Source organism: Protopterus annectens, chromosome 3.part0, assembly GCF_019279795.1.
Source record: "Protopterus annectens isolate FY-2018-M chromosome 3.part0, PAN1.0, whole genome shotgun sequence".
Lineage (NCBI taxonomy): Eukaryota > Metazoa > Chordata > Ceratodontiformes > Protopteridae > Protopterus > Protopterus annectens.
The window spans coordinates 1485896828-1485920539 of NC_056731.1; positions in this window are offsets into that span (position 1 = coordinate 1485896828).

Below are 23712 nucleotides of genomic sequence, written 5' to 3' on the forward strand. Positions count from 1 at the left end.
ATACCTTATATAAAATTAAAGATGCTGCATGTACTATTGGGCTTATTAAACCCAAACCTCCTTGTTCTTCTTTCATATACAGAATCCCTCTTTTGACTGGATTCAGTCTAGAGCCCCATATAAAAGAGAATATAATCATCGTTAATTCCTTTTCTTACTTAATAGGAATCATATAGATGTTAGCAACATAAGCAATTTTTCCTATTACCATTGTGTTCAACAAGTGTGCTTTTTCTATATGAAAATCTATATGAATTCCAAAAATGAGTCATATCCTTTACTTCTTTTAGTACATTATCCTATTGTTGTTATCTGTGTTCATTCCTTCTAAAGGTTAGTCCTAATGTATCTATATTTTTTCATTGAACTCAACACCTCCTGTCATACCTTCAAAACCAAATCCTTTACCTTTTTGCTTATTTATACTTAAACCATTTTTTTAAATCTTTACTTAATTTTTCATTTACTTTTTCCATCCATACTTTATTTTTAACAATTAATATAATATCATCTGCATAATTATACATTATTAGTAATTGTACTTCTTTCATAATTTTGTATCCACCACTACTGAACATCTTATTAATTTCCTTCACAATTACTTTCATAACTAATAAGAAATTACACTACTAGCTCGGCAGCCATGCTTTATTCCACATTCTATTTTTATTTCTTTCCCCAATCCAGCCATTTACATTTAGTTTCATATAGTTCCTTTCATAAACAGATTTTATTACTTGTAACATTTCTTGCTTAAATTATATGCTTGCAAAATTCTCATTAGTGATTTATATTGAATATTATTATAAGCTTTACTTATATCCCCTATCATAACATTTGCTTCTACATTTTTATTTATATCATCAAATATTTCTTTGATTATCCATAATAACTCTTGACTTCCATTTCCTTTTCTTACAAATACATTTTAGTTATATGTTCTATCCATTTTTATGCAACCTTGTTATTATTGTCATAAAAATATAATGTGTATTATTTAGTGCTATAGGTCTCCAATTTTTATCTCCTTTTTATTTCCTTTTTTAAATATAAATTTAATAACTCCTGTACATATCTCTTTCTCTTTAATTCCAATTCCTAACTATTCATTCATAACTTCTATAAAAATTATTTTTCACACTCTTTCATTTCTTTATACATACCATATTCAATTCCATCCAGTCCTGTTGCAGAATTCATGTTAATATCTTTTAGAAATTCATTCAATTCTTTCATGGTTATTTTTTGTTCTAAATTTTAATTATCTTCCTTACTTAATGTTTCACAATTATAAATTTGTTCTGTGTTTTCTTCTCTCTTAGCAAATAATTTCAATGCATATTCTTTAATTATTTCATATATTCCTTCTTGCTGTCTTATTTGCTTACCTTCCTTATTTTTAATTATCTTATTATTTTTCCTTTTTTTATTTTACCCAGATATGGTGCTACCTTTTCTTTCTTTCCTTGTAAACAATATTTTTTGCTTATATAACAAGTTGTTAATTTTAATTTGATTCATTTTATATATTTCTCTTTTTTTCATAAAAGGAATTTTTCTTCACTAATATGTCTCTAAATGTTTCTTCACTTAATATATTATCTCTCTTTTTCTTTTCTTCTTTTCTTCCTTATACATTCTAAAACTACTTTTTTATATTTTTATTTAAAATTAAGCCACCAAGCAGTCCAGTTCTCATAAAACCCCCTCATAGTCATATGATTTTTCCATAATTCTACAAGTTCTTTTTTCTCTTTTAAATCTAATTCATTTTCATTAATTCTCTTTATTCCTTTTTTATTCTTATATATTCTTCATTTTCCTGTACTTGAACCCATATTGCCACGTGATCTGAAAGTCCAGCATACTTAATTCCTTTTCTCATAACTTTTAAACTATCAGATATTAAAAAATAATCAATTTCTGTCCTAATTTCATTCCTTTTGTAGGTCCAGTAGTTATTCTCCCATACACTTAACTTTCCATTTCTCATAATTTCTGGGTCTATATTATATCCTCGAATGCTTTAAAAAGCGAACGCTGATTGATCAAACTTATTTTCACGAAACTGCAAAATATTGAAACAGCAGAAACTCAAATTTTTTCCTAGGGAAAGAATTCGGTTGTCCATTTCTGTTGTTTCGGTATTTTCAGTGTTATGGTGGAAAGTTACCGGTCGGATTCAGGTAAGTGTGCGATTGTGTGGATGTGAGTGTTATGGTGATTTAGGTGAGTTAGGGTTAGGGCTCAGGTTAGGTGTGTGTGTGCGATTGAGTGGACATGAGGGTTAGGCGGATTTAAGTGAGTTAGGGTGTGGGTGAGGTGAGTGTGCAATAGTGACGGACCTTAGGGTTAGGGTTTGGGTTAAGGTAAGTGGGTAGTTAGTGGTGTGTGCATAGTTTAGTGTAGGGTTAGGTATCAGATTTTTAGGTGTATGTGTGTGGATTTCTGTTTGTTTGGTGTGCTTGTGTTGTGTGTATGTGTTTTGGATCAGCGATTTTTTTCTCTGGGAAAAAAATCGCTGATCTGACAGTTCAAGATTGTAAGCTTTCGCTTAAATTAGGTCGATCAATCAGGGTTCGCTTTTTTAAGCGTTCGATGATATAATATAGACCCTAATTTCTTTAGCCATTTTAACATAACAATTGCTGTTATTTTTCCAGAAATTACAATTAAATCACCCACAACTATAATGTCCATATTTATGTTTCTTATTCCTTATTTTCTTTAACTTCATGTACATTTTCTTATATAACGCAGTCTCTTTATCCTGTATAACTTCATTTTCATTTTCTTGCACATTTATTTCATATTCTAGACATGAATGACCAGTATTGCCAATTTTTCTGCACTTTAAATCACTCTTTTTGCATTATGCCCTGTTTTACCACATAAATAACATCTGTTTTATCACATTTATTGATTAAATGATAATTTTTCCACAAAAATAACATGTTTTTGGTTGACCCCTATATTTTACAACCCCCCTATTACCATGAACATTAATAATACTAGGTACGTGCATAACATCATCGATTTCCATTTTCAGTATTGCTCCACATTCCCATCCCCCAGTCAAGATTCCTCTTTCATCATATACTTTTGCAGTGTCCATTACTTCTTTACATGTAGTTAACAAATGTTATTTCCATTCTTTTGCTTCAACTTCAGGTCTAAACTGGATCATTATTCATTTTTTTTGTTTGTCTGTAAAAAGCTTGCACGACATATTCTGACCATGGATAAATATTTTTCTTTTGTTCATATGCACCCAAAAAAATTTCCATGGCCTGCCCAGTCTCAAATATCAAGTCACAAAAAGTCTCTTTATTAATTAAAATGAATGCTCTTACCCCTTTTGCTTTGACACCCAGAGGTGCTATGACAGAATCCCAAACCTTATACCTGCCCAAACATTCTTCTTTTTTACAGCTGACATGTACTGTATACCTCTTTTTTGTTTCTTTTATTTTTTCTTTCTTCTTTGCTCCTTCTCCCTCAGTTTGTGCATAGGTTTTTGTCTCTTGAACTTTTTCTGGCACAGTCTCTTCTTCTCCTTTTCATTCTGCTATTTTCTCCATGATGTCACTCCATGAAATTGGTGCTCCACTTTCTGGTTCACTTTGGTTTATCATTTCTTCCAAATAATCATCCCACAACCCTCCTGATTGGAGAGTTGTAATTATGTATTTCTCAGAGGTAACCGTCTCCCCTTCAAACAATCTCCTCTGAAAGTTTTCCTCTGAATCGATCTATGTTACAGCAACAATCTCATTTTCTTCCAATAGCACTGTATTTTCTGCACCCACAACACCAGAAAAACGTCTGGTAAAGATTTTACCATTTCAGCTATATTGTCATCAACCTTCACTTTATTTTCAGCCAAAGCTTAATCAGCCATATTTTCTTTCTGTTCCTCCTGGCTACACAATTTCTTTCCAAACTACCAAGAGTAGGGGAAGTTCCCTGATGTCCTGGTTGAATTCCTGTAAGTAGAATAAATACAAGTTCCGGTCTCCCCTGAAAAGATGCTACTAGCCTAGTGGGACTAACCCAGTCAGCAAAAGATAAATAAAATATATACATATCATATACATATAATACTTAATTACCCTTATTAAACTCTTCACAGTTTTTTAAAATGTATTTAATTAATTAACTACTTTGTTTGTTTGTTTATTTGTGTAATCATCTGAAAGTTGAAACAGCCATGATAACAAGTTCATCCACTTAGAATGCAGAATTTATCTCCTGTGTCTTTCAAGGCAGGACATTTATGAAAAAGTAATGCCCCAGGGAACTACCCTCATGGCATACTGAAGACAATACTGGAACAGAATGAGAGTGCACCTTTAAACATTAGCAGAAGTTATCTCTTATTTAGTGAAATCTGAAACCAGAAGAGTTCACAAGTCTATATCAGAAACATAACTTAGACATTAGGAGTTTATTGTATACCAAATTACAGATTTGTAAATATTGTAAATAGCATCTTACTTTAAATGTGTGCATGTAAAGCGTATCCACATTTACTTAAATGTATGCATGTAAAATGTTTTCACACCTAATACATAAGAGTGTTTGCTTAAATGAAACTGTATAACCCTTAAGTTCACCCACAATTAATTTTGCTGACTATGCGTGACATTGAATGTACTTATTTGTAACTGTTCTATATAATGTATCTTTTATACTTTTGTATCTTTGTATCTAAACTGTATAATGTATCTTGGAGGTTTTCTCCCTGGGGCCTTCATTGAAAATTGGTCATTTGGGCCAGTGGACTTTCACGGTAATCAAACTGGAAATAAAAAAAAAATAAATATTATTTGATTAAAACATGACACAGTGTATATTGATTTTACTCAGGCTGCAGGGAATAGAAATGATGAGGAATCAGTGGGTGCCATACTGTAACAGTCATTCCTGAAGCCCTGCTGAAATGGAAAAGAATAGCATAGTTCTGATAAGTACCTTGACCTAGATGACGCAGTGAAACACTTTAATAAATTATTTTTAGATATATTAAATGCACATGCCCCTGTTAGAACCATCAGAGTAAAATCAAACTATGACCCCTGACTAAGCAGAGACACTACGGCCCTTCTGAAAACTGGAATTAAAGCCTGGGAACTATGGCATAAGACTAACACAGTAGTTTCTAAATAACAGTATCAGGAACTTAGAAATAAGGCAAAAAAAAAAACAAATAAAATAGGATAAATATAAATTTTAATCATAACAGTCAAAATACATATAAAAAAAACCCCTCAAAAACTCTGGCCGTCTATAAATGCAATCCTTCACCCAGGAAAATCTACTACACCAACCCCAAACATCCACAAAAACTCCGACAATATACCTACCATTTTTAACAAACATTTTATAGGTTCAGAGGTAAGTACTAGACTATCTGCTTGAGGGCATCTATAAGCCTAGCCAGAATGTGTTGGCTTTCGACGCCCCCTTAGATTAGTTCCCTGTGCCTCGGTCCAACAGAGCCATTAGTTCCCTGTGCCTCTGTCTAGCAGAGCTACTGTTGTGATCCCCGCGGTAAATTTTCTGTTTCCCATCCACTCATCAAGGTTTCTCTTGAAAAGTGTTAGTGAGAGGCTCTGCCTAATGTAGACTGGAATCCTGTTCCAAAGCATGGGGAGTCTCTGGGACAGGAATCTATCCCTCCAGCATGTCCTATTTATCATTGTGGTGAGGTTTAGATCCCTAGAGAGTGTGGCTCTTGGAGATTTGTTTTTTTTTAGGTGGAGCATGTCCATCAATTCTGGGTTGGACATGGCCTTGTATGTCAGGCAGAGATCACCTCTGAGTAAGCAGTATGCAACCGAATACAGCTGGAGTTTCCTCAGTCGGGCTGCATAGGGCATATGTTTGAGGCCAGTAAACCTCTTGGTGAGGTACTTCTGTGGTCTTTCCAGCTGTTGCAGGTGTGTTGTAAGATACATCCCAAATGGGGCATTGTACTCTATGATGGGTCTAATGAGGGATGAGTAGAGGGGCACAATAACCTCTTTTGTTCTAGATGCGAACCCTTTTGTGATTAGGTGGGCCACATAGAAGGATTTATTTTAACCACCTTGGCAATATGATTATCAAAGGAGAGATTACTATCTACTTTGATCCCCAGATCCCTTATTATATTTTCTGTATTTAGGGGACTATCATGTATGTGGTAGTTCACGGGTACTTTGTTTTTTCCAAAGGGGGTGACTATGCACTTTTTGGCATTTAGCTCGAGGCCATGATTTTGACACCAGGTATCCATCACAGTGAGACCCTTTTGGAGGATGTCTATATCAGCTGGAGAGTCAGTTATGGCCCCCAATTTGCAGTTGTCTGCGAACTTGGTCAGCCATAGTCCTCCTGTGCTTGCCTGTACCTCTGAGAAGTATATACGGAACAGGAGGGGTCCCAGGACTGAGCCCTGGGGGACGCCACTTGATACTGGATTACTGAATCTATAATTACCCTTTCCAATCAGAAAAGCCCTACTCCTGATACCACACCAGCTAAGTCTACAACTAGCAATGCCTCATTCCCTTTCTCCCCAGTTCCTACAGCCACTATAAAAAAATACTCTAAAACTAAAACTTACTACACTTGCAATAGATAACTTACCCAGTAAATACCTTAAAATTTCAGCTGAATCTATAGCTTTCCCAGTATCAATCCTTAAAAATAGACCCATTCTCAAAAACAAGGTCCCTCAACTGTGGCAAATTTCCCATGTAATCCCCCCTTCATAAAGGGGGACCTTCCACAGAACTGACAAACTATCAGCCAATTGCTATTCTTTCACCTCTTTCTAAGCTACTCAAGAGGTGTATTCATCTCCAGGACATGAAATTCTTACTAACAAACAACCTTCTCTCAAACACAGTATGGGTTTTGCCCAGCACATAATACCACTACAGCTCTCTTATCCTTCACTAATACTGTAAACCATCACAGTAATAACAACAACTTTGTATCTGCTATCTTTCTAGACCTATCAAAAGCTTTTGATATGGTCTCCCATTCCAAACTAATAGATGTACTAACTGAACTATCCTTATCACCATCTGCCACAGCATGGTTTCATAACTATTTATCTGGCCATCAACAATCTGTTCTACAGCAGGGTGACCTATCTCCACACCTTCCTTTATCCATTGGCATCCCCCAAGGATCTATCTTGGGCCCTCTTCTTTTTTCCCTCTTTACTAATAATCTACACACAGCTACTCCACATGGTTCTACAATACAGTATGCAGATGATTCAACACTGATCTGTGCTGCCACTTCTCTATCAAGGAATCTTTCACTTTTGTTGAAACATGGTTAGCCAATGGCCATCTAATCCTGAACCCAAACAAAACTAAATTATCACTCTTCCAACCTAACAAGAAATCAATCTCATGCCCATCATTTAGCATAATGTCCAAAGACAATACTGTCATCTCCCTGACAACCTATACAAAGCTTCTTGAAGTGGAAACAGAAAATAACCTAAAATTTGACTTGCATGTCTCCCTAACTATAAAAAAGTCCATAAGAAACTTGGAAGTCTCTATAGGAAGAAAAGGTTCCTGACCACAATGGCCAAAGTTACATTAGCACAAACCCATCTGTTCTCCACTATACTATGTGCATCTCCAATTTTAACTAATCCAAGGAAACTGACTTATCTAAGCTAGAAGCATGTTATAATAAGTTTGCATCTGACTGCCCATATAGAACACATCATTGTACAGCTTTAAGGATACTAGACTGGCTTGAGCTTCCCAACATTATTCTTTACAACCAACTCTCTCTAACTCACAAAATCATAACACAACCAACCAGAACCCCTGCATTACAAAATCTCATCCTTCCTTACAGTTTCAGTAGACCACTTTGATCTAACAACAAGAACTTACTCACCATTTCCAAGGCCAGCAACACTGCAGGAGAATCTTTATTTTCCAACTGTATATCTCATATATGGAACTCCTTTCCTGACTCCATTCTCTCAGTCTCATCCATTAACCACTTTAAGCCATCGCTTAAAGCTTATCTAAAAAATAAGTGGCTATGTTCCTGTACTAACCTCTCATGAATGCTCTGATACATCACAGTATACCCCAACCATATCCAACGTCTTCCCCTGTGTTTAATCCTTTATTCTTAACATCCTGTCTTAACCTTATATCTTGACATAAGTCATAATTTACAAATAGAACTAGCTATGTTCAAAGCCTAGGTTTTGTTGTCAAGTTGTGACAAATTTGTACTTTCTTATGTATACTACATTTTGTTTACTTTTTACTTTATTGATTATTGTATTGTGTGCATTAAAATTTATTGTTACTCATGGAGCTTTTCTCCACGGGCCTCCGCTGAAAAGGGACCTGTGTCCAGTTGGACTTTTCCAGTAAACAAATGTTAAATAAATAAATAATAAAGAAATAAATAAAGAAATCACTGAGCTATTCAGCTACCTGATTTTCTTATATCTGGGCAGGCAGACAGCGGATGCCATAAGGATAGATGTTTATCACACAAACACAAGGGTTTGATTCTCATCTTTTAGAGAAATTGACTGGGCTTAAAATGATCCACAAGGGCAGCTAGCCTAGTACTTAACTAAGAACCTAAGCATCTGATGCTAATCCTGTAACATGCCCTGGTTCAAATGCTAGGTACCCAGCTGTAATAGTCCACAAATACTTCATGGATGCTAAAACATCTGCAACAAAACTTTAAAAAGGTTACAAAAATGCACCAGAGGCTTACCTATAAATGTAGTTATTACCAGGGGGTATAAAAATTTTATCCCAGTGTACCTTATGTTAAGAAATGAGACTTATTTTCTAACTTGTCCAGAGTTTTCTCTTCTGTAGAAAGCTGGCTATCCAATGCCCAGCTCCTACTCAACCCAAGTAAGACAAAACTTCTCCTGTTCCAACTTTCCAAAGCCACCCAAAATTCCCCACTTCAACATTCTTGCCAAAGACAATACCATCATCTTTCCATCAGAACACACAAAATGACTTGGTGTGGAAATAAGCAAAAAAACTTAGATTTGACACCCACATATCTCTCACAATAAAAAAAGCTCACAAGAAACTTGGTGCATTATATCGAAGCTGTCAATTCCTAACCAAGGAAGCTAGAATCTCCATAGCCAATTTCCTGCTAATCTCCACCCTACTCTATGCATCTCCGATACTTACCAACCTTAGACAGACAGACCTACACAAGCTGGATGCTTGTTACAACAAAATTGCTAAATTTGCCACTGGAACCTCCTACTGCAGCCATCATTGTATCTCCCTTAAAGAACTAAACTGGCTAGAACTCCCACAACTCCTTCACTTTAATCAATTCACCCTCACTCATAAATTTATTAACCACCCCCTTAACATCCCTTCCCTTCAAACCCTTCTCCAACCCTATCACCACACTAGGCCCCTAAGATCAAACAACAAAAATCAACTCACTGTTATCAAACCCAAAAACTCAGCAGGAGAAGCCATATTTTCATGTACCATATCTAAACTTCGGAACAATCTTCCACCCTCTATAACTACTTTACCTTCCAGCAGCCTTTTCAAGACTGCACTCAAATTCCACTTAAATTTGCACGGCCTTTGCCCTTGTTCTAATCCAGAATAACCCCCCCCCCCCTAGACCAACTATACTACCGCCACTACTAACCACAGTCAGAAATAGCTAGTTGTCTTAACATACTTTAACATCTTGTCTGACAACTTTGTTACTAATATTATAAATGACAATAACTTGCAACATTTTCTGTATATACTGTTGATAATCAATATCTTGTTATTGTATTAAATCCAATAACCTGTAATGTTGTTTACTATTGCTGCAACTTTGTATCTCTATCATGTACATGACATGTAGCTTTTCTCCCCGGGCATCTGCTGAAAAAGGACCTGCGTCCAGTCAGAATTTCTCAGTAAACAAATGTAAATAAATAAATAAAATAAATAAATTTTACATTGCTGAAAATAAAAAAAAAAAAAACTGGCAGGCATTTGGAATCATAATTGATATGCAGATATTACTGTTTATTAAAATTTTCACCAGATTCTTGGAAATGTCAGATGGATCCAGCTGATATAACTTTGTTATATTATTAAGATGAAGTTTAGGGTCCGTGTCATGTCACATATAAGTTTCCTCAGTGGGAAATAATAGAACCTGTCCTTCTGTAACATTTAAGACTGTTCAAACTCCTACATGAACATATTCTCCCTTCTTTAACCTCAAAACTAATATGACACACTTACACATACCACCAAGGAAACATGAGCCACACAGACCCTAAAACACAAATCCTACAATCCAAGCTACATATCTCTGATCTTGCATTCTCATTTCTTAGATCCAAAATGTGGGACTCCCCTCCCTCCATCTGAAATTAAAGGAACATCTTCTTATTCAAAATTTCATTCTCTACTAAAATCGCATTTGGTTAAACAAGCAAAAAACACCCAAGTTATATCATTTAAGTCTACATTAACTCTTCTCCACTCCAATTCATCCAATCACATATTATGCAACAAGTTGAAAACATCCACTTCAGTTTAGGACTTGTTCCTTCAGATGACTGCCAAGATAAGGTTTGGTTCCTCTTTGACACCGAATAGGATAAAGTCTGTATCAGAAAATGAATGACTGAAAGAACATTTGCCACTGGAAACCTTAAAACAATTAGATATAGCAAATATTGACAACTTGGCAGGGATAACACGCAAATCAATATGCAATATGCCAAAGCATGGTATTATAGGGGAATGCTTTTACATATCTAAAAGAGAAAAAAGGGAAACACAGTAACCTGAGTGCATTGCAGCTTTATACTTTATGTTAATTCGTATCTTTTTCAGCAAACACCAGACAGTTTCAGCAATGGCACTTAAGGTCCAGGGAAAAGCAAATATGCATACAATTATTCACTTTTGAGCTATATGATATAATAAAGGTGTAATGCGCTGCATCATTTCATGCCTAAATCCAGGCATGAGACGAAAACCTTAACTCATAAGCTGTCTATACTCAGACTGGATTAATTTCTCACCTCTCTCATTAAAGTGTTCATTCTCCATTACTAGTTCCAGAGACACTTGATTTTCCTAGAAATGTACCATTCTTAATATTTAGCAGAAGACATTGTGACATTATCACATTTAATTGCGGATGCGTCTATGTTTTATTATTTTGTCTACAAGTTATTTTAGAAATTACCGTGGATTATTTATATGATCATTCTTGGGAAGTGGAATGGACACCTTCCTCCAACAAATGTCAGACAAGGGATTTGATTCCTGTAAAACCCCATTGCATTTACACTTATTTACCAGATCTATATAGTGGTAATCTTCAATGGTCTTTTTATGTAGATTTTAATTAAGCATAAACACTTACTTCAAAAATGTGCTACTAGAGTAACCCTTCTTTTATTTCATGAATACATTAATACACATCTCTCAATCTCTTAGCTCAATAATTCTAGACAAAGACAACAATAATGGGGAAAAAAAGCCCACAATCAGGAACATATTTTAAATAGTTCTCCTATAAAATTAGAAAGTTGATAGAATAACAAATTTTGCATAAAAATATAATAACTGGAGGTTATAAAGTCTGCAATTGACATGCTTGTCACTATTTAGTGACTACAACCCTCAATAATTTGCCAGAAAACCACAAATGTTAAGAGGAACAGACATTCATCAAAATTCTGAACAACTAAGAGGTATGCTTTGTTGCAATGTCCTAGACTGTAATTATCTCTATTACCACACTGACAAGGAAGAACATTTTTCCATTAAAGCCGTGCCAACCCTATTGACATCTAAATGTTTTCATGGTCTCTTCATCTTAACCTGCTCGTAAACAGCATTTCCTCAGTCCTGCCATAGGAACTAGTGTTTTTTTGTAAACACTCCAGTTGTTTACAACTATCAGGTCACCACCAGTATACCAAGTCTTAAGCCTCAAATACATTTTAGCAAAATTACAGTGTGTCTCATAGTCATCAAGGTGGACTTTTCTTACTAAAATGAATTACTGTTCTTTAGTTCAAGCATTAGTGTTCAGAAAAGACTATACAAACTTTTAAATGTCCTAACATGTGAAAAGTGGGAGTAAAAATACGAAATAAATCACAGTGCTCTTCTTCAGGATTTTTTTCATTTGTTTTTCAAAAGGTTCCTATAAGAACTAAAGATTTACAATCTAAAACCATGAACAATCTCAGTATAGTCAAAAGATGCATTTTGCAAGGTTCACCACAAAAATAAACAAGGAAGCATTGATCTACTGTATGTACCTTTTTCTGGTCCCCTTGACCTCATTTTACTATCCCTGCTCCCCAGTGTTTCATGTCCACTCCAGGTCTGATGGCTATTGCCTGTATTACTGAAGTCAGCCATGGATCCTAAGGGCATCCTGTGGTCTCAGCTATTATTTGTATTAAATTGGGGGAGGGGAATTCTTTTATATTCTCTACCCATTCCCTTTTCTGCCCACCACCCCATGCTCACTGACTGTGCCTGAAGGCAATTCCCATCTTTGGGCCACACTTCCCCTTAGAGAGCACCATCAGCAAATGCCCTCCCAACCAGGATGGGACAGCCATTCTTCCTTCTCTCTCTGTTGCCAGAGACAATAACTGAACTCAGGTCACCCGGAATTTGGCTTTATCCCTGTACACCACTGGTTTGGTTATGCCACTGTATATTTTAAGTTTATGACAAAAAGTAACTTCATAAATGAAAATCAAAATGTCTACATTATTGTAAGACAGAACAAATCAAGCTTCTACACTGCTGTATCTCTCTGCTTGCACTGGTTAAATAACATTTGTTCAAAAGGTAAATGACAAACTAAAAGCTTCAAAATCTTTGTATCATAACTTTACTAAAAGGTGGAGTAGACAAAAGACATCTAGGGCTTTGGGAGCAACTTAGCATTGCTACCTTTTCAAATGTGAAAGGTGGGATTTAGAATTTAAAGCAGATGTATGGCATTGACATGATGTATGGGGGAAGATCGACAGAGTCATGGCAAGTGGCAATTTATAATGATTTATAATCATACAAAAAGAACAAGTTCATAGGTTCATAGGTTCATAGGTTCATACTAGGCTATCTGCCCTAGGGCATTTATAAGCCTAGCCAGAGTGTGTGTGGCTTTCACCACCCCTTAGGATGAGAATACTATACCCATTAGTTTGCTGTGCCTCTGTCCAGCAGTGATACAGAGATGATTCCCGGGGTAAACCTACGATCTCCCATCCACTCGTCAAGATTTCTCTTGAACAGAGTCAGTGAGGGGCTCTGCCTCACATGGACTGGGATTCTGTTCCATAGTGTAGGGAGTCTCTGGGTGATGAATCTGTCCCTCCAGCACGTCCTATTTATATCCGTGTTGAGGTTTAAGTCTCTTGCTCTCGTGGCTCTGGTGGATTTGGATTTTTTGAGGTGGAGCATGTCCATTAATTCCGGGTTGGACATGGCCTTGTATGTCAGGCACAGATCACCTCTGAGCAGATGGTATGCGACTGAATAGAGCTGGAGTTTCTTCAGTCGGGCATCGTATGACATATGTTTGAGCCTTTATCCTTTTGGTGAGGAACTTTTGGGGTCTTTCCAACTGCTGCAGGTGTCGGGTAAGGTACATTCCAAATGGGGCGTTGTACTCAATCATTGGTCTGATAAGTGAAGAGTACAGGGGTACAATGACCTCTCCTGATCTGGATGTGAATCCCTTCATGATCAGGTGGGCAATGTAGAAGGTCTTCCTAACCACTTTGGCAATGTGAGTGTCAAAGAGAGGTTACTGTCAACTTGGGTCCCCAGGTCCCTGATAACTTCTTCCGTGTTTAATGGATTACCACCTATGTGGTAATTAGGGTTACCTTGTTTTTCCCAAAGGGTATGACTATACATTTTTGGCATTTAGCTTAAGGCCATGGCTCTGGCACCAGTTATCCATTTCTATGAGACCTTTCTGGAGGATGTCTGTGTCTGATGGAGTGTCAATTATGGTGCCCAGTTTGCAGTCATCTGCAAATTTTGTCAGCCACAATCCCCCTATGTTTGCCTGCACTTCAGAAAAATAAATGCTGAACAAGAGGGGGCCCAGGACTGAGCCCTGTGGGACACCGCTCGTGACCGGCTTAGAGTCTGACATGGCACCAGCAACTCTAACCCTGTGTGTTCTGTCCTTGATCCAGTTTGCAACCCATCTTGTGACATATGGGTTTACATCTAAGCTGGTGAGCTTTTCTATGATGCCCAAGTCATTACACACATTAACAAACACATACACAGGGATGAGCACACACACACACACACACACACACACACACACACACACACACACACACACACACACACACACACACACACACACAAATAAAAATGCTTGCTAGCTGTATATTTGCAATAAAAATAATAAAATAAATATCCCCAAATCATGCCCTGCAAACAATTGGAAGTACATGTAACAGAAACTACTGGCCCAGGCAACCTGTATTTAGTTAACAGACTCAGTCACTTGAGAAGTCTGCCAGGGGAATGTGGGAGTAGGGCAGGGTTTTCTTCTCAAGACTACAACACATGGAGAAGACTGGAGATTCTCTCCATGTAGCTCTTCTGTTAGGCTGCATTTGATTAGAAAACTAGTTTTCCATATAATCCATAGTCCTGCTAGGTGTATAGCTGGAATACGGATATGGCATTCACAACAAAAATCCCTCTGAGGTGGTCATAATGATATGTTAGTCGGATCACCATGTACATCTCTCTAACCACTACACAAACATATCCATTGTGTTCCTTGCTTTTGGAGTTCTGGGTTGACAAATCAGAAGACTGAGGTGATCCAAAACATGGCACATGGCAGAAGGCAGATTTTAAATATCAAAACTGGGAATGGGTGGTGACTTGTTCACCCAGAGAAAATCCACATAAACACGGGATGGCTTACAGAGTCAGCAGAAGGCATGAGTGGAGTAACAAAATAAAAAAATAAATAAATAGAAATAAAAAGTCATATGATTGCTTCTAATATTATCTGCTACAGAAAGATAAAGAAAAAATATTGACCTAAAATTGCAGAACTTTGGCGATTTTTTACATTTATGTGCGTGTATGGGGGGGGGGTAGTACGTATGAGTGAATGTGTGTGTGTGCATGCCTGTTCTGGTTGGCTTTGTATGTGTTTAATATAGAGTTGCCCAAATGATGACTGCAATGGATTAACTCCCTCATTAAACAAAAGAAATTAAAAGGAAAAGAAAGAAAACGTACCACAGCAAATCAAAGACACATGAATGATACTGTACTCAAATAATGACCAGAACTACATTAACTGTACAGCAAAAATAGAACTATAAAAAGAATGCTGTATATCTGTGGAGGGAATTGATCCTGGAATAGTCACAGTAATGAATAATAAAGATCAGATGTACTCAGATGCTTCTTATGATCCCATCTAATTATAAACATATGCAAGTCATACAGAACCCCCTCCATCTAGCACCATCCTACACTCCAATCCAGTCATAGACAATAAACAAATCAAGGTGCACCCTTTCCTTCTATCAATACTCTATATGCACACAACAATCCACTGTCCTGAGCCACACATCCTTTAAATCTCTTTGGTTCAGTCTAGGTTGGCTCTGACTGAGCAGCTGGACCACCATTACCAGTGGTCTGCAAGCTCCCAGCGAGACATCAGCTAATCTATCCTAACCCAACTCTTGTTCTGGAATTAAATAGCAATACTAGCCCTCCTTGCTTCACCTCTATGAATACACCATTAGGGATTAAAAAACTGAAAAACATTCAGAAATGATCTGAAAATTTCTTATTTGAATGAAAGTGCTAATCAAAATTAATGAGTATGCCTATATTTTAAAAGTGCATGTAATGAGTTGACACAAATAAAACACTTGTAAATATTTTATAACAAAGTGGAAGTTTTTTCTACACTTTAGCTGCTATTGGTTATATCCTTTTTTTCTTCTTAGTTTCGGAGAATAATTGTTTTACTCTTGGAACACTATATAGTACACTTTATGCCCATATTTTAAATTTCTTTTTAATTATGTAATTATATTTAGCATTGATTCTTCACCACTGATATCTAATTTTGTTTTTACTGCCTGGGGTACAATAACTTCTAGATAAATTAATGGTGCTTGAACATCTTCGATGTTGAGACAGATTCCAAAAGAGTTGCTCTCAGTGTAATTGATTTTCTCTGGTGTAAGTTTGCCCTGACTCCAAAAGACTTATGCCAGTATTTATAATCATTTGTATATATACAATAAGGATATCCCCAATGTTTATGAATGAGCACAGCAAAAATGAGATTCAAAGAGGCCATTTATGCTAATACAAAATGCGTTAAGTATAATGAAATTTTGTAAAGCGACGTATGATAGTCTTTTTGCAATTCACCATCCAATATCTAAGCAGTATGCACATTTCTTGTTAGAAGCGGTGCTTCACTTTTCATGTTTGAGTCGGAGTCCACAAACTTGCCCTCAAGCATCCATTCAGTAATTGGTCCAAGTACGTACAATCACTTCTCTGATACACAAATTATTTCCACCAGCAACCACTTCGGTAGTTTGTCTAAGTATGCACAAGCACTAAAATGAGACAAATAAATTATTCTGCCCAGCAATCACTTCAGCAATTAGTCCAAATATTTACAGGCACCAAAATGAAACATTTCCCCAAGTGACTCTTTAGTAGTATGTCCAAATATGCACAACCAACAAAATGAAATATTTCCCGAAGTGATTCCTTCAATAGTATGTCCAAGTAAGCACAAGCAACAAAAATTCCCATACCGGTCCCTTCAGCATTATATCCAAATAGGTGCACACACCAAAATGAAACATTTCCCTAACTACCCCTTCAGCAGTCTGCCCATGTATGCAGAAGCATGTCCCTGACACCAAATGAAACATTTGCCCAAAAGACCCCTTCAGAAGTCTCCCCATGCATGCAAGAGCACTTCTCTGAATCCAAATGAAATATTCCCCCTACAATTCCTTCAGTAGTCTGCCCATATAGGCACAAGCACATCCTTGACACCAAATTAAACTTTTCCTCCAAAGACCCCTTCAGCAATCTGCCCATGTATGCACAAACATGCCCCTGACACCAAATGAAACATTTCTCCCAAAGTTCAGTAGTCTGCCATGTATGCATAAACATGATCTTGACAACAAATTAAACATTTTCCTTTCCCCCTCACAGTTCTAGTCTCCTGTTAAACTGCTGCTTACTTGCATAAATCCAGGGGCATTTACATATTTGGTATCCTACTGATACATATACTATGGGTAATGCCCCTTATCTGTGTATTAGTTTCCCCCTATCACTCATGCCTTAAGCATATTATGCTTTTGCGATTGTGAGGTGTGTTTATAAAAGGGCCTCTGCATTTATATAGTCATCCTGAAAGCCTTTGATTTGTATAACTACGTAACATCACTCTTCGCGGATTACCGCTATGAAAATGCAAAGCCCCGGACTGTGAATACTAGCCTTGTTCTTAGTGTAAGTGACTTACATTTGTGTAAGGCCCATCTATAAACATGCTTACATGAGGGCTGATTCTAAAATATCTGCTTTAAGTGTAAGTGGCTTTAATCCCATGGAATACAATGGTGTAAGTCACTTTCATTATGAGCAAGTCTTTTAGAATGAGGCCCATTGCGTGGTCCTGTGACAGAGTGTGCCTCATCAGTATTAATACATGACATTATAGTTCCCTTATTTAAAGAAACATCATCTCTAGATTCTACACTAGTCTCTTAATTGTAGTTTCAAGAGCTGTGCATCTTCTGTATTAGGCTTTGAATTAAGTATAGTATTACAGTAGGCTGTGAGCACTCTTACATTTTTTATGAACTCCTATGTGATTATTAACATTTTCTATAGATAAAGTCATAGGGATTATAGCAACAAATTTCATTAAATAAGAAATAGGAATTTGAAAATGCTCAGTATCACTTATTACATTACTATGTTCATTTCTTTATGGACTGAGACTGATTAACTTAATTTTCATGTTTTACTTTTTTATCTTGCTTAAAATTTTACCTTATTTTCCTTTTTTCAGCCTAGTTTCTTTGATTTTATTATTTTGAGGTGCTTTGCAAGAATGTAATAGATTACTCATCTTACATTTCTCTTTAATCCTCTTTTCAAAAAGAAGTTCTGGATCCCTTTTGTTATTGTTTAGTTCATCTAGTTTGATATAATCTTTCCAAGATATAACAGATTGTAATGCAGATCAAAAAGGTATGGTATTACTACATGTACAGCCCACAGACTGTTCCCTGTTTTTGCTTTCTAATATATTGACAAACTCATGTAACTCATAATATTTCTTGCAAGAATAGGAAATCCACAACTTTTGTACTCTGTTAAAATACAAAAGTTAAAAATAAATTGTGAAGTTTGTAAGCAATGAGTGCATACACAGTATTGTCAAAACATGAAAAGGATTGCTAACATGGTGTAAAATTAATTAGCTTCAAAGTATCCAAACCAGCATCAACTGAATTTAATAACAAAAGTAGCTATGCAACATCATAAAGTCATACCCAGTTCACCCGATCTTCTAAATACTGTAACTTAATTCACCTATAAGATATTAATACAATGTTGCCACAATTTAATATATGAAATGTGGCATTAAACATTAAAATGAAAAAAAAAAAACATAGAACAACTTAAATTTGCAGATTATTCCTGTAGATGTATATTGTAACTTTAAATAACTTAGAGTTTATGAAGCAATTGGTAGTTGACAGGGCAGTTGTCCTGTCAAATAAGGTCATCTGCAAAGCTAATGCAGAAATAATGGTTTTGCACTTGATTAGTCTAGAGAAGATTAGAAATCGAAAGAGTCAACTTAAAATTCACTCTTTTAAAACAGCACCCACATCAACACATAGTGCTTCATCTCATGGAGCATCTACCTCTAAGCCCATAAGGCAAGTCACTACACAATTACAAATTCTAGTCATTGGAGACTCCATCGTGAGACACCATGATGCCCCTCTCACCAGGCTGAATAAGGAAAAAGTTACGGTCAGTTGCTTATCAGGAGTTAGGATCTGCCACATTATGAACTGAAGAAATGCTTGAAACCACCACGAAAATAAAATAAAATAAATTTATTGTACATTATGCATGTACTCAGGTCATTGGACCAAAATTACCAATAAGACTTAGTCATAGTCCATGTAGGAGTAAAGGACCTGAGGTGTACCTCCCTAGACTATATGAAGAGGAATATCATGGAGCTCTTGCAATATGCGTCTCAGGCTGGTATGAGTCTAGCACTGAGCAGCATTTTACCTTCTCCAACGATGATGCCACAATATGAACAAAAGGTGATTGACTTCAATAATTGGCTTAGTTTCTGGTGTCATTCTAAGAGGGTGCAATATTTGTCAGCATGAAAGGAGATGGTCAACAGACCACACTGCTTTGCCAGGGATGGTCTGCACCTCTCCCCTCTAGGCTTTCGAATACTAGCTAGAACACTGTCAGCCCCCCCCCCCCCCATAATGCCTTTTTTTAGGAAATGCCAAACTGAAAGTACTTCTGACATAGCAAATCAAAACCAAGAAAATGTAAAGGTATTACTGCTCAATGCTCAAAATCTCCACTCATTTGGAGTTCTCTTTACCCTAGAGAATGTTGATGTCTGTGTGGTCACTGAGACATGGTTTAAAACTGCGGACAGCACACCAACAGTGCAAGATTATAATGCCTTCCACACAGTTAGGCCAGCTACTTCACAGGCAGGAACTAAAGGTGGAGGTATCTCTATTTGCATCGAAAATAAATATACTTCAAGACTAGTCAAACAGGACAATACACTTGAGCTGCTCTGTGTTCAGATCATCATAGGTAAAATCCAGTACCACTTCCTTGCAAGCTATAGGTCCCCCTCTATTACCCAGGAAACCCAAGCCATGTATTTAAACTTATTAGAAACACTAACCATCCAAACCCAATACCATATTCATGGGTTACTTTAATTACCTCACTATTTACTGGGAATCCTGTAGGATACCAAATGCACAGACACAGAGATTCCTGGATTTTGTAAGCACAACTTCCCTGGACTATATAGTCAATACACCAACCAGGGGTGCAACTATACTGGATCTGGTCCTCACTAATAGGGGAGACTGCTGCACACTCCATACTGTAATGCCTTCCCTGGTTAGATCAGATCACAAAATGTTCTACTTTGAAGTATAAATAAAACCTGGACCCCCAGCTAATCCTGGAATATTCAAGAACTATTCTAAGGCTAATCTCCCACTATTAAGTGAGAACCTATCAAAATTTCAAGCCCCCATAAACCCTGAGAATACTTCTGCCTATGTAGAACTGTTCACAGAAACCCTGTACAAGCATGTTAATAGCTGCAAAGAGGCAGCTGTACCCTCCAGGAAGAAGTAAAGAACTAACTCAAAAAACAAGCCACCCTGGTGGAATCACAAAATAAATTGGCTGTATAACAGGAGGAAGAAAATCATGGCAGAAATTAGGAGGTGTAGCACCCGGCAGGATAAAAGTACTGTCATCAAACTAAACAAACAACTCAGAGGACAAATACAGTCTAACAAAGGCAATTTGAGTAGGTTTGGCCTCACAGGCCAAGGACCACCACAAACCTTTCTTTATCTGTGTCCACAACCTCAAAGGCAATACACAATTGTGTGCAGAGATCATTGTAAATGGAGCCACTTAGATATGGCAAACCTCCTGGCTGATAAATTCAGCTCCAACTTTTCTCCTCTCTCCCCCTCAACCTTTCCTCAGGAATTATCATCAAATATCATCAAATATAACTCCCTCTCTATCTCAAATATAACTCTACTATCACTAGGCAACAAGTCCTTAATGCTCTCTCTAAGACTAAAAGCACTGCATCAATGGGTTGAGACAACATCCCAGGATGCCTTCTAAATAGCATGACATCATGGCCTGTCAAGGCCTCTGGAATTACTATTTAACTTTAGCCTCCAAACAAGCGTTGTGCCTCATGAATGCAGAAAAACAACAGTCAAACCTCTGCACAAACATCAGCCATCTACAGACCCTGGAAACTACAGACCAATAAGTCTCACTAGTCTTATATGTAAAGCCTTGGAAAGAATTATCATGGAGATGATCAATAGAGATATAGTAAACCTCCAAACACTGGACCAAACCCAGTTTGGTTTTGTCAAGGGCAGATCATGCCATGGACTTCTTTGCGAAGGTCACCAAAGCAATGGATGAGGGCAAAATCATTCACACTGCCTACCTTGACCTAACCAAGGCATTTGACACAATACTCCACTTGGGCATTGTTGACAAACTCAAGAGGTTAGGTACAAATCTGTATGTCACCTGGATGATTGCCAACTTGCCCACAGACAGGACACAAGTCCACCTCTACAAAGAGGCTAGTCACAAGTGCAGTCCCTCAGGAATCAGTCTTTAGACTGCTACTTTTTGGCATTTACTTCTCTGAAGTCAAGACCAAAGTCAGTGGTCTCTGGCTAACTAAATTTGCAGATGATTGCAAATTAGGAGCTGTCATTGAATCTCACACTGACACAAATGTTCTCCAGGAGAGGCTAACACAGACAAACAACTGATGTCAGTGCCATGGACTAAAACTAAATGCCAAGAAATGCATAATAGTATCCTTTGGGAAGTCATCCATCCCTGGTAACTATCATATTGACAACACACCCCTTAGAGTTGACCCAGTAGTCAGGGACTTAGAGACACACATAGATAGTAATCTAGCCTTTGATCATCACATGTCTACAGTGGTGAGGAAATCATTCTATATTGTGCAATTTATAAACAAAGGTATGGCATCTAAGTCCAAGGAAGTCATTGTTCTACTCTATTCAGTATTGATCAGACCTGTCATTGAGTACAATGCCGCCTTTGGTATGTACCTAACCAGGCATATCCAACAACTGGAATGTCCACAGAGGTTTCTCACTAAGGAATATGTCCTATGCAGACTGCCTCAAGGCTCTATTCCTGTATTCTGTCTCCTATAGGCTTTTGAGGCGAGATCTATGCCTGGCACACAGGGCATTTCTAGACCCCATTCTGATGGACTTTCTGCATATCCACAAAACAAACAGGAATAGCATTACCCATTCTAAAGACTTAAACCTTACCTGCGATATAAATAAGACTTGCTGGAGATATAGGTATGTGTCCCAGGGACTAACATGTCTATGGAATAGGCTCCCCATCCATGTGAAGCAGAGCTCCTCCCTAAGCCAATTGAAGTGCAACTTGGACAATTGGATGGGAAACCAGAAATTCAAACCTGGTTTAGCACCTGTGTCTCTAATGGACACATGTAACCTGTAAATGGTTCTTCTCCCAGGCCCATGCTTACACTTATCAAAGATATCAGACCTTGTCAGAGATTTGGGATGCATGTCTAGGCTTAAAAAGGTCCTTGTGATAGTTAGCCTAGTAAATACGAATGACACTATGAGCATCAAACATTTCCTAGTTGTTCACACAGAATAGTAATCAGTTCACCTGTTTACTAAATTCTGTAGCTTCAATTACCCAAAATATAAAACTAGAATATTAATTCAATGTTAACTGCCTTAAATATATAAATTGGAGCAAGCCACAGTAGCTGACATAACAAATAATGCAATATTTCATGCCTAAGTACCACCAAAAATTAAATCTGGTTAAATCTAAGTGATCAGCCAATGCCATTTCATTATTTTATTTGATTGTGGAAGTTTATTTGAAGCTACATATTATGGCTTTAAATAATAATGAATAAAATATAGGCTGGGATTCATGAATGCCCAGATGTCATGCTGAGCCCATTTGTAAAAAGAGTAGTGATGGGCGAGCTATTTGTGATTCGTAAAACAGGAGTGCACATCATGCCTGGCTGCCAAGCAAGGGTTATTAATAACTAAATATGCTATTGAATGAATCAATAGCTGAAATACATGCTTTTGGATCAAGTAATTATGGTGGAGTGATTCAGAAACATATAAAATGAGCACAAAAATGTCAGGCTCACTTTAACTCTGAATTACAACTCGTACTGCCACAGGGAAACTTTGAAAACTGTTAGTGGTTGCTGCAGCCATTAGAAATCTGTATATGCAACAGGCTCTGATACAAAGTGAAGATGCTGGTGCTGGTGCTGCTGCTGCCAGAACCAAGTTTACAAGATGTAGCGTGTTTTGATCATATTTGACATACCATGAGCTACATGAAATAGAAATAATAGAATGCTACAGGGTAGACAGGGAAAATATAGATCAAATAGTGAACATCGTCCGTCCTCACCAGAAGACCAATGAAAGTCATGGAGAACCCATCCCAGTGGAGACTAAGGTATATGCAGCATTGCATATAATAGATACAGGGATGTTTCAGTGACCCACAAGGTTCATAATGGGTGGTATCACAGATGTCTACCTCAAGAATACTCCATCAGTTTCTCAATGCAATGCTGCAACATGGGGAAAATATAATCTGGATTTCACATACACCAGAGGAGAGGGGCACTACTATGCAAAAGTTATATACTGTAGTCTATTTTCTCTGAGGTACTGGGGGACACAAACATTGAAATAAAAGCTCCAATTGG